The sequence below is a fragment of the Aotus nancymaae genome, unplaced genomic scaffold, assembly GCF_030222135.1.
Source record: "Aotus nancymaae isolate 86718 unplaced genomic scaffold, 86718_ANA_hifiasm-v0.15.2.pri h1tg000006l, whole genome shotgun sequence".
In the NCBI taxonomy this organism is placed as follows: Eukaryota; Metazoa; Chordata; class Mammalia; order Primates; family Aotidae; genus Aotus; species Aotus nancymaae.
Window position 1 is genome coordinate 3,043,852 of NW_026988417.1, and position 20,011 is coordinate 3,063,862.

A 20,011-nucleotide genomic window follows, 5' to 3' on the forward strand; every position below is an offset into this window, starting at 1 on the left:
CAGATATGATGTGCATGTTTATAAACATTCCTTGTATTCTGAAGAATATGGGCTGGGTATGTTGCCTGACGCCTGTAATCCCAGGACTTTGGGAGGCTGAGGTGGGTGGATCACCTCAGGTCAGGAGTTCAAGACCAGCCTGGCCAACATAGTGAAACCCCATCTCTACAAAAAATACCAAAAACTTAGCCGGTGTGGTGGCACATGCCTGTAATACCAGCTACTTGGGAGGCTGAGGCAGGAGCATTGCTTGAACCCAGGAGACGGAGGCTGCAGTGAGCCAAGATCATGCCACTGCATTCCAACCTGGGTGACGGAGTGAGGTCCTATCTAAAGAAAGAGAGGGAGAGAGAGAGAGAAGGAAGAGGAGGAGGAGGAAGAATGAGAAATTTTAATTTATATGAGAAAGCAGGGAGGTGCAAGGTTCTGTATATCTTTAATGATCTAATCTGTTGCTTGCATTGCTCATATTTCCTATTTACTGTTACTAATCTGAGCAATGTGGTAGATTATTATAGTAATCCCATTGTGGTAGATTTGTCAGTTTCTCTGTGAGTTCTAGCAATTTTTGGTTCATGTATGTCGATGGTATTTTATTAGGTGTATAACCTTATGCTTTTCATCTTCCTGTTGAATTGTACTTAGGTTTATGGCCTTTTCCATTCTGAATAAATGCTTTTTATTTTCTTGGTCTTCATTGTCTGATATTAATATAGTTACTGATTGGTGTTTGCCTGGTGTATGTATTTTTATCCATTTATTTTCAGACTGTCTGTGTTCTGTTTTATGGGTGTATTAGTTTTTTGTGGCTCCTGTAACAAGTTACCATGTACATGGTGCTTTAAAATAACAGAAATTATTCTCTCATAGTTCTGGAGTTCTGTTTTCAAATGCCAGAAGTTTGAAAACAGTATCACTGGACCAAAATCAAGGTGTCACTAGGGCTGTGCGTTCTTCTTCTGGAGGTTGTATGGGAGAATCTGTTCCTCGCCTCTTCTAGCTTCTCATACCTGCCACGTTCCTTGGCTGTGGCTGCATGCCTCCAATCTTTGTGACCCGGGTCAGATTGCTTTCTCGGTTTCTGCGTGGTTAAATCTCCCCCACCTTGGCTTTTATAAGGATACTGGTGATTACATTCAGGGCATACTCAGGTAATCTAGGATAATCTCACAATCCCAAAATACTTAATTATATCTGTAGTCTTTGCCTTATAAAGTAATATTTACAGGTTCCAGGGAATGTTAGGACCTGTTAACTTTGGGAACCATTACTCAGCTTATTAAAAGAGTATCTCAGTTATCTATAATTTCTGTCTTTTAACTGGCATAATTTAGTACATTTACTTTATGATTCTGATAAATTTGTACTTTATCATCTGGATTTTGTATTCTTTTTTTCTCCCCATGCTTGCTTTTTCAAACTGGGAGTTGTTTTTCTTTGTATTCCTCTTAATATTCTTTTAGTGATTGCCCTTGAAATTTTGCCGTGCATATTTAATGAAGTCTAAAACTGATATTCTATCCCTCTCCTAGATAAAACAAAGACATGAAAATTCTTTAATTCCAGTTACTCAACTCACAAGTTACATGCTGCTGTTGTTCAGTGTTTTAGTCCAGACTTTTTTTTTTTTTTAGAGACAGGATCTTGCTGTGACACCCAGGCTCTAGTACACAGGTTCTTTTTCTTTTCTTTTTTTTGAGGCAGGTTCTTGTGCTATCACTCAGGCCAGAGTGCAGTGGCATAATCACAGCTCACTGTAGCCTCAACCTCCTGGTCTCTAGCGATTCTCCTACCTCAGTCCCCAAGTAGCTGGGACTACAGGCACGTGCCACTATGCCCAGCTAATTTTTGTTTTTTGTTTTTTTGTAGAAACAGGGTTTTGCCGTGTTGCCTAGGGTAGTCTCAAACTCCAGGACTCAAGTGATCTGCCCACCTCAGCCTCACAGAGTGTTAGGATTACAGGCGTGAGCCACCACTCCTGGCATTTTTTTTAAACCCCACAAAGTGTTGGAGTTTTAGGTGTGAGCCACCGTTGGGCATGGTGTTGCATGCCTGTAGCCCCAGCTGCTTGGAAATTATTTCATACAAGTTTTTTTTTTTTTTTGAGACAGAGTCTCGCTCTGTCACTCAGGGTGAAGTGCAATGGCATGATCTCAGCTCACTGCAACCTCCGCCTCTTAGGTTCAAGCGATTCTCCTGCCTCAGCCTCCTGAGTAGCTGGGATTACAGGCACATGCCATCATGCCCGGCTAATTTTTGTATTTTTAGTAGAGACAGGGTTTCACCATGTTGGCCAGGATGGTCTTGATCTCTTGACCTCATGATCCACCCGCCTTGGCCTCCCAAAGTGCTGGGATTACAGGTATGAGCCACTGTCCCCAGCCCTGCTTTTTTTTTTTTTTTTTTTTAAATAGAGCTGGGTCTCACTGTTATGTTGCCCAGGCTGGTCTTGAATTCCTGGGCTCAAGGTATCCTCCTACCACATCAGCCTTCCAAAGTGCTAAGATTACAGGTATGAGCCACCACTCCCAACCTTCACCCAAGTTCTTGAAAGATAATTTTACTTGATGTAGAAATCAGATTGACAATTGTTTCTTTTTTTTTTTCTTTATTTTTGTGACAGTTAGTACTTTTCAGCGTTTTGGAGTTATCCTACTGCTCTCTACTTTTGCTGTTTCTGTTGGCAAGTTTGGCAGTAGTCAGTTTGTTATTCCCTTGTAGGTAATCTGTCTTTTTTCTTCTGGCTTCTTTTAGAATTTTCTTTTCTTTCTTTTCGCCATGGCTATTCTGCACATTCATTACAATGTTTGAAAGGTATGGATTTATCTTTATTTATTTTGGTTGGTTTTTGTAGATTTGTGTTTTTCAGCTCTGGGAAGTTGTCAGCCATTTTCTCTTGGAATGTTTACTCTTCCTTATTTATTAATTCTGCATGTAACTCCAAGTAAATGGTTAGTTGACTTTTTTTTTTTTGTAGTGGAGTCTTGCTCTGTTGCCCAGGCTGGAGTATAGTGGTGTGATCTTGGCTCACTGCAGCCTCTGCTTCCTGGGTTCAAGTGATTCTCCTGTCTCAGCCTCCCAAGTAGCTGGGGCTACAGGCATGCACCACCACACCTGGCTAAGTTTTGTATTTATTGTAGAGATGGAGTTTCACCATGTTGGCCAGGCTGATCTCAAACTTCTGACCTCAGATGATCTGCCCACCTCAGCCTTCCAAAGTGCTCCAGTGACAGGTGTGAACCACCACACCCAGCCAACTTTCTCACTCTGTTCTTTATATCTCTTCTTTTGTATTTTGCATCTCTTTGTCTCCTTGTACTGGTTTCTGGGTAATTTTTTCAAAGCTATATTTTAACTCACAAATTCTTCTTTGTATCTGAGCTGTTATTCATTTGTTGATTTAAAAATTCAATGAAAAGTTTTTTTGTTTTTTTTTTCCCGAGACAGAATCTCACTCCATCACCAGGTGCCAGGCTGGAGTGCAGTAGCGCAATCTTGGCTCACTACAACCTCCACCTCCCGGGTTCAAGCAATTCTCCTGCCTCAGCCTCCCGAGTAGCTGGGACTACAGGCGCATGCCACCACACCCAGCTAATTTTTTTGTATTTTTAGTAGAAACGGGGTTTCACAATGTTGGCCAGGATGATCTCCATCTCTTGACCTCGTGATCCGCCCGCCTCAGCCTCCCAAAGTGCTGGGATTACAGGTGTGATCCACCGCCCCCAGCCTTAAAAGTTTTTTTTTTATTCTAAAAATTAGCTGGCATGGTGGTGCTCCTGTAGTCTCAGAATCCCAGCTACTAAAGAGACTGAGGCTAGAGAATTGCTTGAGCCCAGGAGTTTGAAACCAGTCTGGGCAACATTGAAACTCCATCTATACAAAAAACACAAAAATTAGCTGGGCTTGGTGGGGTGCACTTGTGGTTCCAGCTACTTGGGAGGCTGAGGTGGGAGGATTCCTCAAGCCCAGGAGGCAGAGGTTACAGTGAGCTGAGATTGTGCCCCTGCACTCCAGCCTGGGCAACAGAGTGAGACCCTGTCTCAAAAAGAAAATCTGAGTGGTAGGGACTTTCAAATATTTGCCTTAGTTGAGATCTCCAGATGGGAACAGTGATTGAGTACCAGTTTAAAGCGTACAAAAGGTGTATTCATTGTGGGGTCGCTTCCAAAGTACATGGTTTGACAGCCCAGGGAGCAAGTGAGGTGTGGTGTTGTTGTTTTCCATGACACAGGGGAACTGACTCCAGTGTGACCAGCATACGAGACTTTGGTAAAATCATTGCTTTGTTCTGGCACTCGATTTTAGCATCTGTAAAATGACTGGATGGCTTTTAAAGTTCCTTCTGGGGCAAAAAATACATACTTCTAAGGGTCTGTCTCATTGCTTTTTTTTTTTTTATTAGTAATTTATTTTATTTTAGACCTATGTTCGGAGGATTGTGTTAGGAATATTGGAAGTAAAGCATTGTAATAGCTCTTGCCTTCAGTAAGCTTGTAGTCTGGCAGTTGGATTAAAAAATGACCATACCAAGCAGTGATATAGCCTCTAAGAGGGAACTCTTGTTGTGTGGTGGAGACATGTGTCCCTGTGCAAATACCAAGGAAGACAGTTAATTAGTGTCCATTAAGAATGTTCTTCTGATGTCTCTTTTTTTTTTTTGAGATGTAGTTTTGCTCTTGTTGCTCAGGCTGGAGTACAATGGCTCGATCTCGGCTTGCCACAACCTCTGTCTCGAGGGTTCAAGTGATTCTCCTGCCTCAGCCTCCCAAGTAGCTGGGACTACAGGCATGTGCCACTATTCCCCGCTAATTTTGTATTTTTAATAGACTCAGAGTTTTTCCATGTTGATTAGGCTGGTCTCGAACGCCCAACTTCAGGTGATCCGCCTGTCTAGGCCTCTCAAAGTGCTGAGATTACGGACGTGAGCCACCATGCCCGAGCCACCATGCCCGGCCCTGGTGTCCTTTTTAAAGAGATTCAGTCAGTCTTTAAAGATGATGCCATTGCTGCTACTGCTACTAATAATAGTGATAGCTACCACTTACTGAAGGTTTACTGTGAACATTGTACTAAACACTTGACATAAATTAACTCATTTAATCTTAAACCAAGGAAGTAAATATTGATAACATTCTGATTTTACAGATAAAGAAACAGAGAGATGAAGTGTGCCTCAGGTTATGTAGTTAGTAAGTTGTGACTGCAATCAGAACCCAGGTTGTCTGGCCTTAGGGTCTAAGCCATAGATATGAATTGAGCACACTTATTAATCAGCATTGCAAGGCTAATGGAATTTTGATAAAGACTCAAATCAAAATTCTTTTCTGCATCAATGATACCAGACAGATTTTGGAAATATAAACAGGATAGGGTGCATTAAAGTTCACTCACATTTGTTCAGTTAAACAGATGGTTGGCTTATCTTTAGTTGCCTCACCCAGAGTCATTTTCAAAACCACACCCAAGGCCAGGCAGTGGCTCACGCCTGCATTCCTAGCAGTTTGGAAAGCTGAGGCCAGAGGATCACTTGAAGCTAGGAGTTTGAGACCAGCCTTGGCTATGTAGTGAGGCCATGTCTCAATAAACAATGAACAATAAACCTCTTTACTATTACGGGATATCTACGTGTCAGACATTGTGCTAGACATCTTACATTTATTATTTCTAATTGTCCCAACAACCTGGGAGCATATGACTGAGTGTGTTTTATTACAGATACGGTAACTGAGGTGCCAAAGACAATAAGCCTATGAAGTGATAGTAGGGTGTGGCTGGTACAAAGTCGAAACATGCATCATTGGGCCCTGGTGGGGAGTGAAGAAATGTGCCTTTGTCTGTGGGGAGAAAGGATTGTTGATGATGTGATAAATGGAAAACATAATCAAAATAAATCCCAGAGGAATTAGAAATGTTTAAAATTATGGAGGCACTGTGGAGCAAAAGCAAAATAAAATGTTTATCAGAGATAATGCCTTAACATTTTCTTGGAACGTTTTATTAGATGTGTTCCTGGGAAGGAACGATAACTTTCTTTTTAAAACCAGAGGAAATCACAAAGGAAAGGGTTTGTTGACCTAAATATGCAAAATGTTAAAATATTTTCTCATTGAAAAGTAAAGTTATAGAAGGTAATAGTCTGAGAATGTCAAATATGATAAAACGGTCAATATCTGTACCATCTGTTGACAGATGTGTAGAAATAAATACATCAAGATCTCAACAGATATATGAACAAAGGAAATAATAGACCTTATGGGAAATTTTCAATGTAAATGAGCATATAAAAATTCAGGCTCACATACTGAGAGAAATGCCAAATAAAGTAGACGTTTCTACACTCCAGCCTCGGCAACAGTGAGGCTTTCTCTCAAAAAACAAAAGCAAAGCAGATATTTCCCATCTACCAAAACAGATGAATTTTAGTGATAGCCTCTGCTTCCTTTTCAGAGTATGTAAGCCAAAAAAGAAGTGAAACTCGATTTAATCCTCACCCATTTTGGAGGTTTTCCTTATTGCAAGTTTTCCTTTCCAGTGTCAGGCTTATCCTTCAAGCAGTTACCATTTTAGACACATTGTTTGCTGCCATTTCATTCGGCAGCTGTTTTATTTACAAGATCATTTTATGATGACATACTTTTCCATCTTACTGTTTTATTATTAAATGATTCCCCTGATATTGCTTCATATTTTTTTCGGGAGAAACAGTCTCAGGTTAGTACTGTTAATCCCTCCTTACGTGTTTAATTTGATTATAGAGTGTTGCTTTTTTCCTTACTTATAAAATCTTATGTAGAGTTTTCTATACTGATATGTCTGGTCAATCTGTGCTTCCTGACTTAGCTGGGTCTTCCTGCAGTCTTTATGGGTTTCACTGTAGTACCATGCTCACTTTGTCATAACTTCCCTGAGGTCTAGAAGTCTTTTTCTTTCTTTTTTTACTATCCTACATCTGGGAGTTATGTGAGCTTTAGTCTCCAAATCTAGCCATCTAGAGGCAGACAGAGTAGCTACGTTTGCTTTACCAACTTTGGGAATTGACGTAATTCTTGGAAACATAAGACCTTCTTAATTGAGAGACATGAAACCCAATTTGATATGCAGATTGTTTATTTGCAGTCTGGAATTTCCTTGTGAGTGGTGAACTTGTGAGTGAAGTTTGGAGTGTTTTAGTTTGCATCTGTATCCCCAGGGTCTCTTCAGTGGGACGTCAGTTGTGATCGAATGAAGCAAAGCGAAGGTTGTTCTTAGTCATATGCCTCTGGAAACCAAACCTACATTAGCATTGTTAGTCCAAAATGTTAGATCTGGAAGTGTATTTGTTCTTTAATATGTATTAATTGAGAGATATTATGTGACAGCTCTGTGAATATAGTAGTGAATGAGACAGATAAGTTTCTTGTCCTCTTGGGAGTTTTATTATACTAGGGGAGATAGTTTGTTTCTGACAGTAATACTAATAGTTAACACTTAAGTACTTCCTGTGTGTCAGGCACTTATTCTAAGCATTTTACGTGCATTAACCTGTTGTTAAACTCATATTTCAAATGTGGAAACTTCCACCAGAGAAGTTAAGAAATCTTGCCAAGGTTCCAGAGTCAGTAAGTGTCTGAGCTGGAGTTTGAACTCAGTCTAGCTCCAGAGTCTGTGCCCTGATAGTGATGATAAGTGCTGTGAAGGGAAAGAAAACACAAGAAGTCCAGGGTGATTTGAGAGCGTTGGGAGTGGGGACTATTCTAAATAGGGTGGGCAGGGAAGCACACTTCAAAATTTAGAGTTGAAATTTGACCTGCAACCTAACTGATAAGGACTGAAGCATTCAAAGTAGCTGGAATAAATTCTTTGTTCTAGGCAGAGAGGACAGCAAGCACAAAGACTCTAAGGCAGGAAGGGGCTGGGCCGTTTGAGGACAGAAGGGAGGCTAGTGTGTCTGGGACACAGTGAGCAAGGGGGCGTGGGGGCTGGGGGCCCAGCTGGGAAGGTCTCTGCATGCTGGGGTCAAGAGTACAGATTTTATTCTAAGGACTGTGGGAAGCCGTTGAACTCTTGGTCCCAGGTGGTCCTTGGCTTCCCAAAATGCTGGGATTACAGGCATGAGCTGCCACTCCCAAATTAAGCAGGGTGTGACATTTGAATATATTAATACCTTTATGGAGAATGCATTATTATGAGTTTATGAGTTTAGAAGCAGAGAGACAAGACTGGAGATTAAGAGTCTTTTTTTGAATAAGTTAGGTTTGAGTGGACTTTAAATATTCAGATAGATGTTTTGTTGGCATTTGGATGTGCAAATTTGGACTCAGGGAAGAGTTTAGGGCTAGAGATAAAAATTTGGGGTCCATTAGTATATATAAATCAGTGGTTCTCAACTCTTGAGTGCATATTTGAATCACTTTTAAAAATGCTAATGCCGACCTGGCATGGTGGCTCACGCCTGTCCAGCACTTTGGGAGGCCAAGGTGGGCAGATCACGAGATCAGGAGTTCAAGACCAGCCTGACCAACATGGTGAAACCCTGTCTCTACTAAAAATATAAAAAATTAGCCTAGTGTGGTGGCACATGCCTGTAATCCCAGCTACTCTGGAGGCTGAGGCAGGAGAATCACTTGAACCTGGGAAGTGGAGGTTGCAGTGAGCCAAGATCGTGCCATTGTACTCCAGCCTGGGCAGCAGAATGAGACTTCGTCTCAAAAAAAAAATGCTGATGTTGACCAGGCATGGTGGCTCATGCCTGTAGTCCCAGCACTTTGGGAGGCTGAGGCGGGTGGATCATGAGGTAAAGAGATTGAGACCATCCTGGCCAACATGGTGAAACCCCATCTCTACTAAAAATACAAAAATTAGCTGGGCATGGTGGTGCGCACCTTTAGTCCCAGCTACTGGGGAGACTGAGGCAGGAGAATCTCTTGAACCCAGGAGGCAGAGGTTGCAGTGAGCCAAGATTGTGCCACTGTACTCCAGCCTGGGCGACAGAGTGAGACTCCATCTCAAAAAAAAAAAAAAAATGCTGATGCCAAGACTCCATTCCTAGAGATTCAGATTCTGTGGGTGTGGGTTTGGGTCTAGCCATGGTTTGTTTTTTGTTTTGTTTTGTTTTGTTTGTGAGACGGAGTCTCACTCTGTCGCCCAGGTTGGAATGCAGTGGTGTGATCTTGGCTCACTGCAGCCTCCGTCTCCCGGGTTCAAGTGATTCTCCTGCCTCAGCCTCCCAAGTAGCTGGGATTACAGGCACGTGCCACCACACCCGGCTAATTTTTTACTTTTATTAGAGGTGGGGTTTTACCATGTTGGCCAGGCTGGTCTTGAACTTCTGACCTCAGGCGATCCACCCACTTCAGCCTCCCAAAGTGCTGGGATTACAGGCGTGAGCCACTGCGCCTGGCCGCCATGGTTTGTTTTAAAGCTATCTAGGTGACTAATGTATGATGAGGGCTGAGAACCACTGGTGGAGGTGGTCTTTATAGCCAAGGATTTTCCTGGATCATGTGATCCTTTAAGGCAAGCTTGTCCAACCTGTGGCTCACATGTGACCCAGGACAGCTTTGAATGCGGCCTAACACAAATTCATAAACTTTCTTAAAACATTATGAGATTTAAGTTCATCAGCTGTCGTTAGTGTATTTTATGTATGGCCCAAGACAGTTCTTCTTCCAGTGGGGCCCAGGGAAGCCAAAAGATTGGACACCCCTGGCTTAAGGCAATGGTATAGCTAGGGAAGAGAAGCAGCTCAGAGTACTAGGCACCTCAGCAGGTGGAAGTTGGATAGATGAGGTAGAACAGCAAGGGAGACTCACAGCAGTAGCTAGAGAGGTAGAAGGAAAACCAGAAACTGATGTCTGAAAACCAGAAGAGGACAGTGATTCCTGAAGGTGGGAGCAGCTGTGCCACATGTTGCTGAGAGCTGGTAAAGTGAATGTGGTCAGAAGGACCACAGTGAAACCAGCTTCACTGAGGAGTGGGTCTCAGAGGTTCAGACCAGGGTTTTGGGAGCTGTGGATTCGAATCCTACTCCTGACATTGGTTTTCTATATGAAATTAAACAGGGTGCTCAACTCTTTTCTTAGCCTCATTTTATCTTTGCTTATTTACCAAAATGGAAATGAACTATGTCAATGCTTAAAGAAAGGAGATGATAGACCGCTTTATTCCCCTCTCCCATTCCCAAGAAAAGCCAGTTCTTACCTGGGGCTTTGGCTCTAGCTTTCTCTCTGCCTGGAATGCCTTTCTGGATATATGGCCGCCTGGCCCTGTGCTCTCACCACCTGTGTGTCCGTGAGTCCTTCCTCAGCTGTCACCTTCTCTGGGAACCTTCCTCTGCTCTTCCTACTTAATGATGTGACTCACCTCTCCACCTCCCTGGACTCGCAGTTCCCTACCCATAGCACCTGTCGCCTTCTAACAGACTATGTGATTTACTTATTTATCATGTTTACTGCCTGGCCTCTCTGCAGGAATGTAAGAAATCTTTGTTTTGTTCATCAGTGTCCCCCAAGAATCTGGATTGCTGAGCAATGGCGGGTCTATAGCAGCCTCACAGTTGCTGCTTGATAGATATTTGGTGACTGAGTGAGTGCTGACTCCATGAAAATGATCATTATCCTTTGACTCTGCTCCAGTTGCATTTGAAAAGTTGCATGGGATCTGCCACTTCTTTCATGACCCAACTATAGAGACTTCTAGAATGTGGCTTTTCCCTTCTGTCTCAGTACCATCATGCCTATTGAAATGGCTCCATTTTGGTGCCATATATATAAGAACTAATAGGCATGCATACAATTTGAATCATAATTTTCCTGTCTAAATTTGTGTTTGACCATTTTTTTCCATTTGTGGCTATTCAGACTTTCATGATTTTCCCTTTCAAGTATTACTTGGAATTTTCATGTTATTATTTTAATTTTTTTTTGAGACAGTCTCACTCTGTCACCCAGGCTAGAGTGCAGTGGTATGATCACAGTTCACTACAGCCTCTGCTAGGCTCAAGTGATCCTCTCACCTCAGCCTCCTGAGTATCTGGGACTACAGGCCCATGCCACCACACAGAGCAAATTTTTGTATAGAGGTAGGGTTCTGCCATATTGCCCATGCTAGTCTCAAACCCTGGGCTGAAGTGATCTGCCCACCTCTGCCTCCCAAAGTGCTGGGATTACAGTTGTGAGCCACTGTACCAGGCCTTACTTGGAAATTTTAAAGACTTCAGAAATTATTTGAATGTTAATATAAGAAAGTGTTAGTAATAAATAGAAGCAAATTATATATGAGAAACAGTATTTAATATATTTTGGAAACCAAGTGTTGTTATGACAAGGATCAGAAATTTTCAGTTGTCACTGACAGTAAACATCATTGCAAGAAGCAGTTTGGTGCTGTGGAAACTTCATAGGCTTGGAAGCCAGGATACCTGGTTCTTAGGTTTGTCCATTAATGTTAGCCACCCTACAGTGAGTGTCTGCTGTCTGCCAAACGCTGTAAATGCTTTCCAGACAGCATTTTTGATTTTACAATATCACTCATGGTTGTCATTATTACACTTTGTTTTTTTGTTTGTTTGTTTGTTCGTTTTTTGTTTTCTAAGAGATAGGGTCTCTCACTGTGTTGCCCAGGCTGGTCGCAAACTCCTGAGCTGAAGCGATCCTCCTGCCTCAGCCTCCCAAGTAGCTGGGAGTACAGGCATGAGCCACTTGCCTGGCTACTACACCCTATTGTATAGACGGTGAAACTGAGTACCAGAGAAAAGATAAGCAGTTTGTCCAGGATCACACAACTCCCAAGTAGTGCGATGGACTGAAGACTTGGTGTTGGTCTGACTCTAAGCACACACTTTGAGCCTACAACCACACACTGTGCTGCTGTTGTCTCCCTGTGTTCATGGCAATTTTCCCATCTCTGAGCCTCAGTTTTCACACTTTTAAAATGAAAGAGTCAATCTGTATGTTAGTCTATTTTGTGCTGTTCTAACAGAATACCTGAGACTGCATAATTTATAATGAACAGAAGTTTATTGGCTCATGGTTCTGGAGGCTAGGAAGTTCAAGAGCAAGGCCTTGGCATCTCCTGATGGCCTTCTTGCTGCATCATCCCATGGTGGAAGGTGAGAAGGGCAGAGAGAGACAGACGGGAGGGGCAGGACACCGAGCTTACCCTTTTATAATGAGCACACTCCCCCATAGTGGCATTAATCCATTCTTGAGGGCAGCCTCATGGCCTAATTGCCTCTCATTAGGCCCCACCTCTCTTCACTGTTGCATTGGGGTGAAGTTTCCAATGCTTGCTTTTTGAAGGACACATTTAAACCATAGCAGTCTATTACTGAGATTTTTTTTGTTTTGTTTTTTTGAGACAGAGTCTCCCTTGGTCGCCCTGGCTGGAGTGCAGTGGTATGATCTGGGCTCACTGCAACCTCTGCCTCCCGGGTTCAAGCAGTTCTCCTGCCTTAGCCTTCCAAATAGCTGGGATTACAGGCGCACATCACCATGCCTGGCTAATTTTTGTATTTTTAGTAGAGATGGGGTTTCACCATGTTGGCCAGGTTGGTCTCAAACTCCGGACCTCAGATTATCTGCCTGCCTTGGCCTCCCAAAGTGCTGGGATTATAGGCATGAGCCACTGTGCCCAGCCTGTTCCTGAGATCTTTACAACATCGAGACATAAAACTATATAAGGTCCTGGCCGGGCACAGTGGCTCACGCTTGTAATCCCAAACACTTTGGGAAGCCGAGGCAGGTGGATCACCCAAAGTCAGGAATTTGAGAACAGCCCGGCCAATGTGGTGAAACCCCGTCCCTACTAAAAATGCAAAAATTAGTTGGGCGTGGTGGCAGGTACCTGTAATCCCAGCTACTCAGGAAACTGAGGGAAGAGATTGCTTGAACCCAGGAGGTGGAGGTTGCAGTGAGCAGAGATCACGCCCACTGCACTCCAGCCTGTATGACAAAATGAGACTCCTTCTCAAAAAGAAAAAAGAAAGCTATATAAAGTCCTGATGCCTGGTCCATTGTCTACTAACTCTTCAGTTTAGTCTTCATTCCACATATTTTTATTGAGCACCTACTGTGTACCAGACACAGTCATAGTGAGATGCTGTTAGACTTCAGACGTGTGGACCTGGTCAGGAGGATGGTCTGTGTTCACCTGATAGCTACATACTTCAAGGCCACTTGTAATAAGTACCCAGTCTTTAGCTGTAAACCTTGCCTCTTGTTCCACAACACCGAAGGAAATCATATGTGTTTGATTCCTTGTAGATGGAACCATACGTTTGTGCTTAGGGAGCAGGAACTCCAGTGCTTTCATCAAGATGGAAGTAGTGCCTGTGAAGTGGAGCCAATACGGATTGAAATAAATATTGTTTTATTTTATTTTTTTCCCTACTGCCTTTGTAATTGCAGAAAAAGAAATAATCAGTTTTATCAGCTAATACTGATTTAAATAAATAGTCATAAATGATTCAGATATGAACAGAATCATTTTGGAGTGGAGACTATGTGGGGCACATGTAACCCCTATACATTACCACCTAGAGAGTTTGGTTAACTTACTATCTCTACCTTAGAGTAAGACACAAGTCTTCAAGGACCTACATGTTATCACCTGTGAGATCAGGATAAGGCTATCCTACTAAAACACTTAAATAACAGACTTTATATTATAAAATATAAAGCTTTAAACAAATGTTTGGTATCATTATGCTGCTGAAAATACCATGTTCCAGCAGTGTCCTCTGTCCATTTTATACCCCCAATGATACTTATCTATTTATTAGAATGTATCTGAGACGCCAAGCTCAGGAGATTCTTGGAGTCCTGCTCTGTGTGCCCTTCTGCTAGGTGGCCCTATACTCAGAAGCATTCTTAGGTGCTTGTCTACACTTCCTTCCGCTTTCTGGTCAGGGTCCCTGCCTCCCTCTGGAGCCTCCTCTCCAAGAGGTGGGAGTGGAGCTGATGTCAGCAGGGAAGGGGGGCTTATTGCTCTCAGTGATGCTTATTATTTTATTTACGTTCTTAATGGTTTGAGTTTTTGTTTTTTTAAGAGATGGGGTCTTGCTTTGTTGCCTGGCTGGACTTGAACTCCTGGGCCCCATTGTGCCTCACTTGTTTTATTTTTTAAATTTTTTATTTTGTAAATTTACCTTTTAGAAATTAATGTTTAAAAATATGTGTGTGTTTATCTATGAACAATGAAGAATCTGCTGGTCATCTCTGTCCCCATCCACCCAGCTCTCTCTTCCTCCTTACAAGTAAATCACTGTTGTAAATTTCTTGTATATTCTTCCTGCATTTCTTTATGCAAATACAAGTAAATATGAGTATTCTTCTTATTCTCCTCTGCCCCCCAAAAAAGGATACCATACATACACTGTTCTTTCTGTCTTTTTTTTTTGCGTGACAGTATAGTCTTGCTTTTGTGCGGACTAGATCATCTACAATTTTGTGTACTCGTAATTACTTGATAGCATAAAGACTTTCAAATCTCCATCAGCTGACATAATTCATTTTCAATGAGTATACCTTTGGCAAGTCTTCTTAGGCTTATTTTTGTGATTTTAAATGCTTGCTGCCTAGCTCTATAAAGGAAAACCTGGCACCATCTTCAGAAGTTTCAGAGCTAATGAAGTATATCATGTTTCAGCCTTTGTGTGTACAGAATAAATGTTTTTCTTAGTACACTTACCCATTGTGGTGTTCTCAGTTTATGACCCCTTGCTATAATTTTCAAAGCTTCCTTTTATCATTTGTCTTCCTTCTTCCAGATAAACTAACTACTGGGAACTTTCAGTTGTTGATCATTAAATTCTGTCATAACTGCCTGTTTGTTTTTTGTGGTCAGTATTTTAATCTCCCTTATTTACAGTCCTGCCAGACTTCCCCACCTTCCCCTGCTCTCCAGAAAAGTAAAATCCAACTCAAACAATTACTTAGCAAACCACTTTTACAGAGTGAAATTAAAAAAAAAATTTTTTGTTTCAGTAAAAAGATTTTGAAAGATCTCTTGACTTCAACAAAACTATAGTTAAAAAATAAAAATACTCTAGTAGTAACTGAAGGGCAGAAATAGAGAAAGCAGCTGACATTGCCAGAAGAGAAGTCGAGTTCTGCTTTTCCCCACATATAGTTGTTTAGGACATGTGACTCGAATACGTGAATTAGTGTAGTAACTACAGCAGAGTCTCTTGGGTTGTGTTAGTTATTTCCTCAATTTGTGAGATAGCATACGTATAAACTTCTTCCTCCCAGACTTCTCTCCTGAAATTTTAACTGCAGTCTGCTTTGTGGAATTTCTTCTCGAGAGAACTTGTTTAAGAGTATACCGATTGTTACTTGTTCATGGGCCATCTGAAGATTCTGGATGTTATTTTATTTTTTGAGACAGAGTCTTCCTCTGACCTCCAGGCTGGAGTGCCATGGCACAATCTCGGCTCACTGCAACCTCCACCTCCCAGGTTCAAGCGATTCTCCTGTCTCAGCCTCCCAAATAGCGGGGACTACAGGCACCCACAACCACACCCAGCTAATTGTTTTTGTGTTTTTAGTACAGAAGGGATTTCACCAAGTTGGCCAGGCTGGTCTCAAACTCTTGACCTCAGGTGATCTGCCCGCCTCAGCCTCCCAGAGTGCTGGGGTTACAGGCGTGAGAGCCTCTGTGTCCAGCCTGGAAGTTATTTTAAATAGTTTTTTTCTTGGGGGTTGCGGATGAAAGCAAATTTTGTTAGAGTTAGTAATGCTGAATGATTTTGTGTTCCTTTATCATTCATTCATTTACCAAATATTTATTGAGGCCTGTTCTGTGCTAAATAGTGGGGAGATGGTACTGAACTAGACAGAAGAGACCCAGTATGCCTGCTAGCTCATGTTAACATTTTGATTTCTCGTGCTATAATACAGTAGATGAGCCTGGCATTGAGAGTGAGTAGTCTTGGATTTAGGTTCTGAGATGGCCATTTATTTATTGTGAGACCTCTGGTACTTAAAACTCTGAGCCAGCACACCTGTAATCCCAATACTTTGGGAAGCTGAGGTGGGTAGATTGCTTGAACCCAGGAGATCAAGATCAGCCTGGACAAATTGGCAAAACCCCATCTCTACAAAAAATACAATAATTATCTGTGCATGGTGGCATGCCCCTATAGTCCCAGCTACTTGGGAGGCTGAGATGGGAGGATCACTTGAGCTTAGGAGGTGGAGGTTGCAGTGAGCCAAGATCACGTCCCTGCACTCCAGCCTGGATGACAGAGCAATACTCTGTCTGAAAAAAAAGAAATTTTTAAAAAGCACAAAAATCTGGAGCCTGTCTTTCATCTGCACATGGAGGAATCTTGCAGGGTGGTTGGAATTAGCTAGTATATGTGAGTACATTGTTGTCTGCAGTGGTCTTTATAGTGTCTTACAAAACTCATGATCACTTTTCTGGATCCCTTGCATTTTCTAGCTGCATTTTCCTCAACTGGGTTTGGGAAAAATTAGGTCTGGAGTTTGAGATGGGGAGCTGTTTTTACTTTACAGGTGAGGTAACTTCGTACATGTTGAAGTATTACAAGAGTGTGAGTGGAACCAACCTCTGATTTTTGGCTCAGTACTGACTCTTGGACTGGAGAGTCCTGTCGTCAGCAAGAACACAGTTTAATGAGAAGCAATTAAGAGCACAGTCTCCTAACCATAGTTTTAATTTTAAATTTCAATTTCTTGGTTCTCCACTTACTGCCTACTCAACCCTAAGCAAGTAATTGGAATATCTCTCATAATATGCCCCAGGATTAATTAATGCTGTAGTTAAAAGAAAAACAACAGCAGCTATTTGATCGTATAAAAGACTTAATAAAATGTAGATTTAGGCTGGGAAGCCGTTAACTAACCATTCGTCATAAAAGAGGGAGGAAGCAAGAGGACCCACTTGGGTAGGCTGGGACACATTGCTGTGGTTCACTTCTACTTTTTGCTTTTGTTTCTAATTGGAGCTGTTCCGAGACATCCTGATTGTCAGAGGCAATGTGGAGTGGAGGGGGAAAAGGAGGCGCTCTGGAGCCAGGCAGCCTGAGTTCAGATTCGAGCAACCCCATTACTGGCTGCTTAACTGTGTTGTGTCTTACCTGCAGAAAAAATGAGTTAGTACACACATAGTAAGCAGTGATAACTTTAGCAGTGATTATTTCAATGGGGTCTTTTGAGCAACTGCTTCTTCAAGAGAACATCCGGAGACACAGGAATAGAAATGATCCGATCAGAGTAATTAAAGGCTTTTTGATTGCCCTGAGCTCTGAGGTCAAGGCACTTTCAGTCAGCCTGAAGCTGTGAAGAAGAACCTTCAACATAAGGTGGGTGTCCTCTCTTAGGATAGTGGAGAACTACATCATTAGGCTAGTAATGTAAGCACTGAGTTACTTACGTATTACGTTATGGTTTAACTTACTGTGGTCGTGCTGTTTTATTTGGGAGATAGTGCCAGATGTTGGGCTCCCTTCTGCCAGTAGATAACAGGGGTTTCCTTTTCATCGGCTCATGCTGCCGCCTTCCAGTATTGCAGGTTTCCAAGTGTTTGTAGTGAATTTCTGGCCGGGGCATCCATGTCTCTTCTGCTGAAGGTGCTGGCCAGGGTGTGTGCTGACTGCTGTGCCGCTTCCAGGCCTTTGCCTGAATTTAGTCATCAGTGTTGGAGCCCCCAAGTCTGTTTACCATCTTGTTACTCTTTCCAGCGAAGTCTCCACCTTCTGTTTCACTGCGTATTTCTTGACGCAGTTTTATTTTGGATGCAGACCTCTTGGGGCCCTTTGTCCCAGGGAAGTTAGATGTCCCTTGTAGTAGATACCAGAGTCTCAGTTGAGCTCCTGCTATGTATGAAACACTCTCCCAGGGCACTTCTACAAAAGTGAGTTAGAAATGTATTGCCCCTGTATTTCAGAGGCCCACAGACCAGTGATGGAGCAAGCATGGATCCAGATAATTTAAACGCCTATAATTTGGTCCTTTCAATTTAGTTTGAAAGTGGCCATGGGAGAGGTAGGAATGGTGTCTCTTACAGGAGGCCAGTTGCTAGGCTTGGGGTGTGGGGAACCTTCACAGAGCAGGAAGCATTTGAGTTTGATATTGAGAGTGAGTGGGGCCTGAAAGGTTTAGAATAGAGAGAATAGTTAAATTAGGTCATTAAAGATTTGTGGAACACCTGCTGGGTGTAAAATCAGAGGAAGTTTGACTGCACTCACTTTGCTGTCTCTTCTGTGCTATTCCTTAAACTTCAGTAGATATTTTCACCAGGTGACTGCTTCCTTCCCCAAGCCACCTAGCAGACACGTTTTACCTCTGAAATCATCTCTGTGAAGCTTTGTATGAGTTTCCCAGGGCCGCTGTAACAAACTGCCACAGACCAAACCAGGGGCTTAAACAACAGAAATGTGTCATCTCACAGTTCTGGAGGCCAGAAATCTAAGATCAGGGTGTGGGCAGGGCTGGTTCCTCCTGAGGCTATGAGGGAGAATGGGCCCCATCCTCTAGCTCCTTGTGGTAGTTGGTAGTCCTTGGCGTTCCTTGGCTTGAGGAAGCACAGCCTCAACCTCTGTCTTCATCTATACTTAGTTATCCCTGTGTGTGTCTCTTTGTCCACATTTTCCGTTTTATAAGGACATTAGTCATTTTGGATTAGTCCACCTTGTGGACCCCATCTTAATTAATTACATTTATAGTGACTGTATTTCCAAAAAAGGGCATATTCTGAGGAACTGGGGGTTAGGCTTCAACATGTGAATTTTGGGGAGTGGACACAATTCAAGTCATAACATCCTCTCTCTGTTCTTTTTACCTCCCATGCATGGACACTTTCCCCCTGCTGATACACTGTAAGTAGAGTTCTGTCATGCACTGAGAGCATTTTGTCTGTCAACCCCTACTCTTTGTATTTTTTAATCTCTGGCGCCTTGTGTGTAATGTGGAAAGTGTCTCCAGTGCAAATTTATTATGCATCAGGAGTTAGTAGAAATAAGGGAAGATATTGCAGGGGCACCTCTCTTTTTGGTTTCCTATTGACAATTCCAAAAGCTCTCTGGAGTTGGGTGCCAGGTGGCCAGGGACACTACCAGGGGGTACCACTTTCATTATCTCCTGACTCTTTTTCTATGGAGCAGTAATTCATTATTAGCTGGCAATCATTGTGCTTTCTGAGGAATGTTTTAAGAGTGTTAGAAATCTGACAAGATCCTTTGGGTCCTCTAGCAAGCATTTATAAAGAGGCTTTCTTTAATGGGTCCCTTCTTCCTTGTTTCAGTCTTAGGTTTTCGTGTTCCAGCTTTAGGGTTTCAAAAGTAAATCATGTGAATGCTAGGAATAGTTACCCATTAGCAGAGGTGTCTGTGCCAGAAGGGAGATGCCAAGAAATAATTGAGTCTGTCCAAAAGTTTCAGAATGACCTCATTATATATTTTAGAGAAGCAAAAATTTGTCTGATTTCTGACCTGAGGTTTAGTTACACATTAATAAAGATGGATCATCCTGGGCCTGCAGTACTTCTGCTAAGAAAGAATATTCCAGCATACTCTGTTATTTCTGGGTCAGTAAATAATATGCTAGGCAGATTGATGTCTTCTGAGACATTAGAAATGGGATGTTTTTTGGACTAAATAGTGCTATCCGGTCAGGATTTTCTTCAGTGCCATTTAGCAACCCAGCTGTCCTTTGTCCAGCTAGCCAAAATTTGTATAATGCAGTGGGGTACTTTTTTACAGTTTCCACACTTTAAATGTCACATGAGGGGTTCTTTACTGGTCTCCTGGAACCCAGTCTAGCAAAATTAGAGGAAAGGCCCTAAGGAGATTTATCTCTGTTAAGAGAAAAAATTAACATTTTCAGGCTATAGTTGAATCTACTAAAGATAACAAATAATGTCTACGATCTCAGCCTCCAAAGATTGAAAAGTGTTAGGATTGTCATTTGTGGTTTTTGTAGGGTAGCTGAATAAAAACTGGGCAGCTAAAATTTTTAGTTCTATGTGCCTCCTAAACAAAAACCTAAATAAGTAGTTTGTGAATTGACTG

The 20,011-nt window shown here is 42.2% G+C and overlaps 1 protein-coding gene across 9 annotated transcripts in view; it reads left to right on the forward strand.

The window, feature by feature from the left end:
• ADD1 (adducin 1) overlaps positions 1 to 20,011 on the forward strand; it is an 89,512-nt gene that overhangs the window by 15,401 nt on the left and 54,100 nt on the right. The window contains exon 1 of one of the 9 annotated variants that reach the window (XM_012466840.2): positions 17,094 to 17,305. The exons of the other annotated variants lie outside the window; for them this stretch is intronic. The gene's annotated coding sequence lies outside the window, so the exon portion shown is untranslated. Of the gene's footprint in view, positions 1 to 17,093; positions 17,306 to 20,011 lie in introns of those variants that run through there. 9 annotated transcript variants of the gene reach the window in all.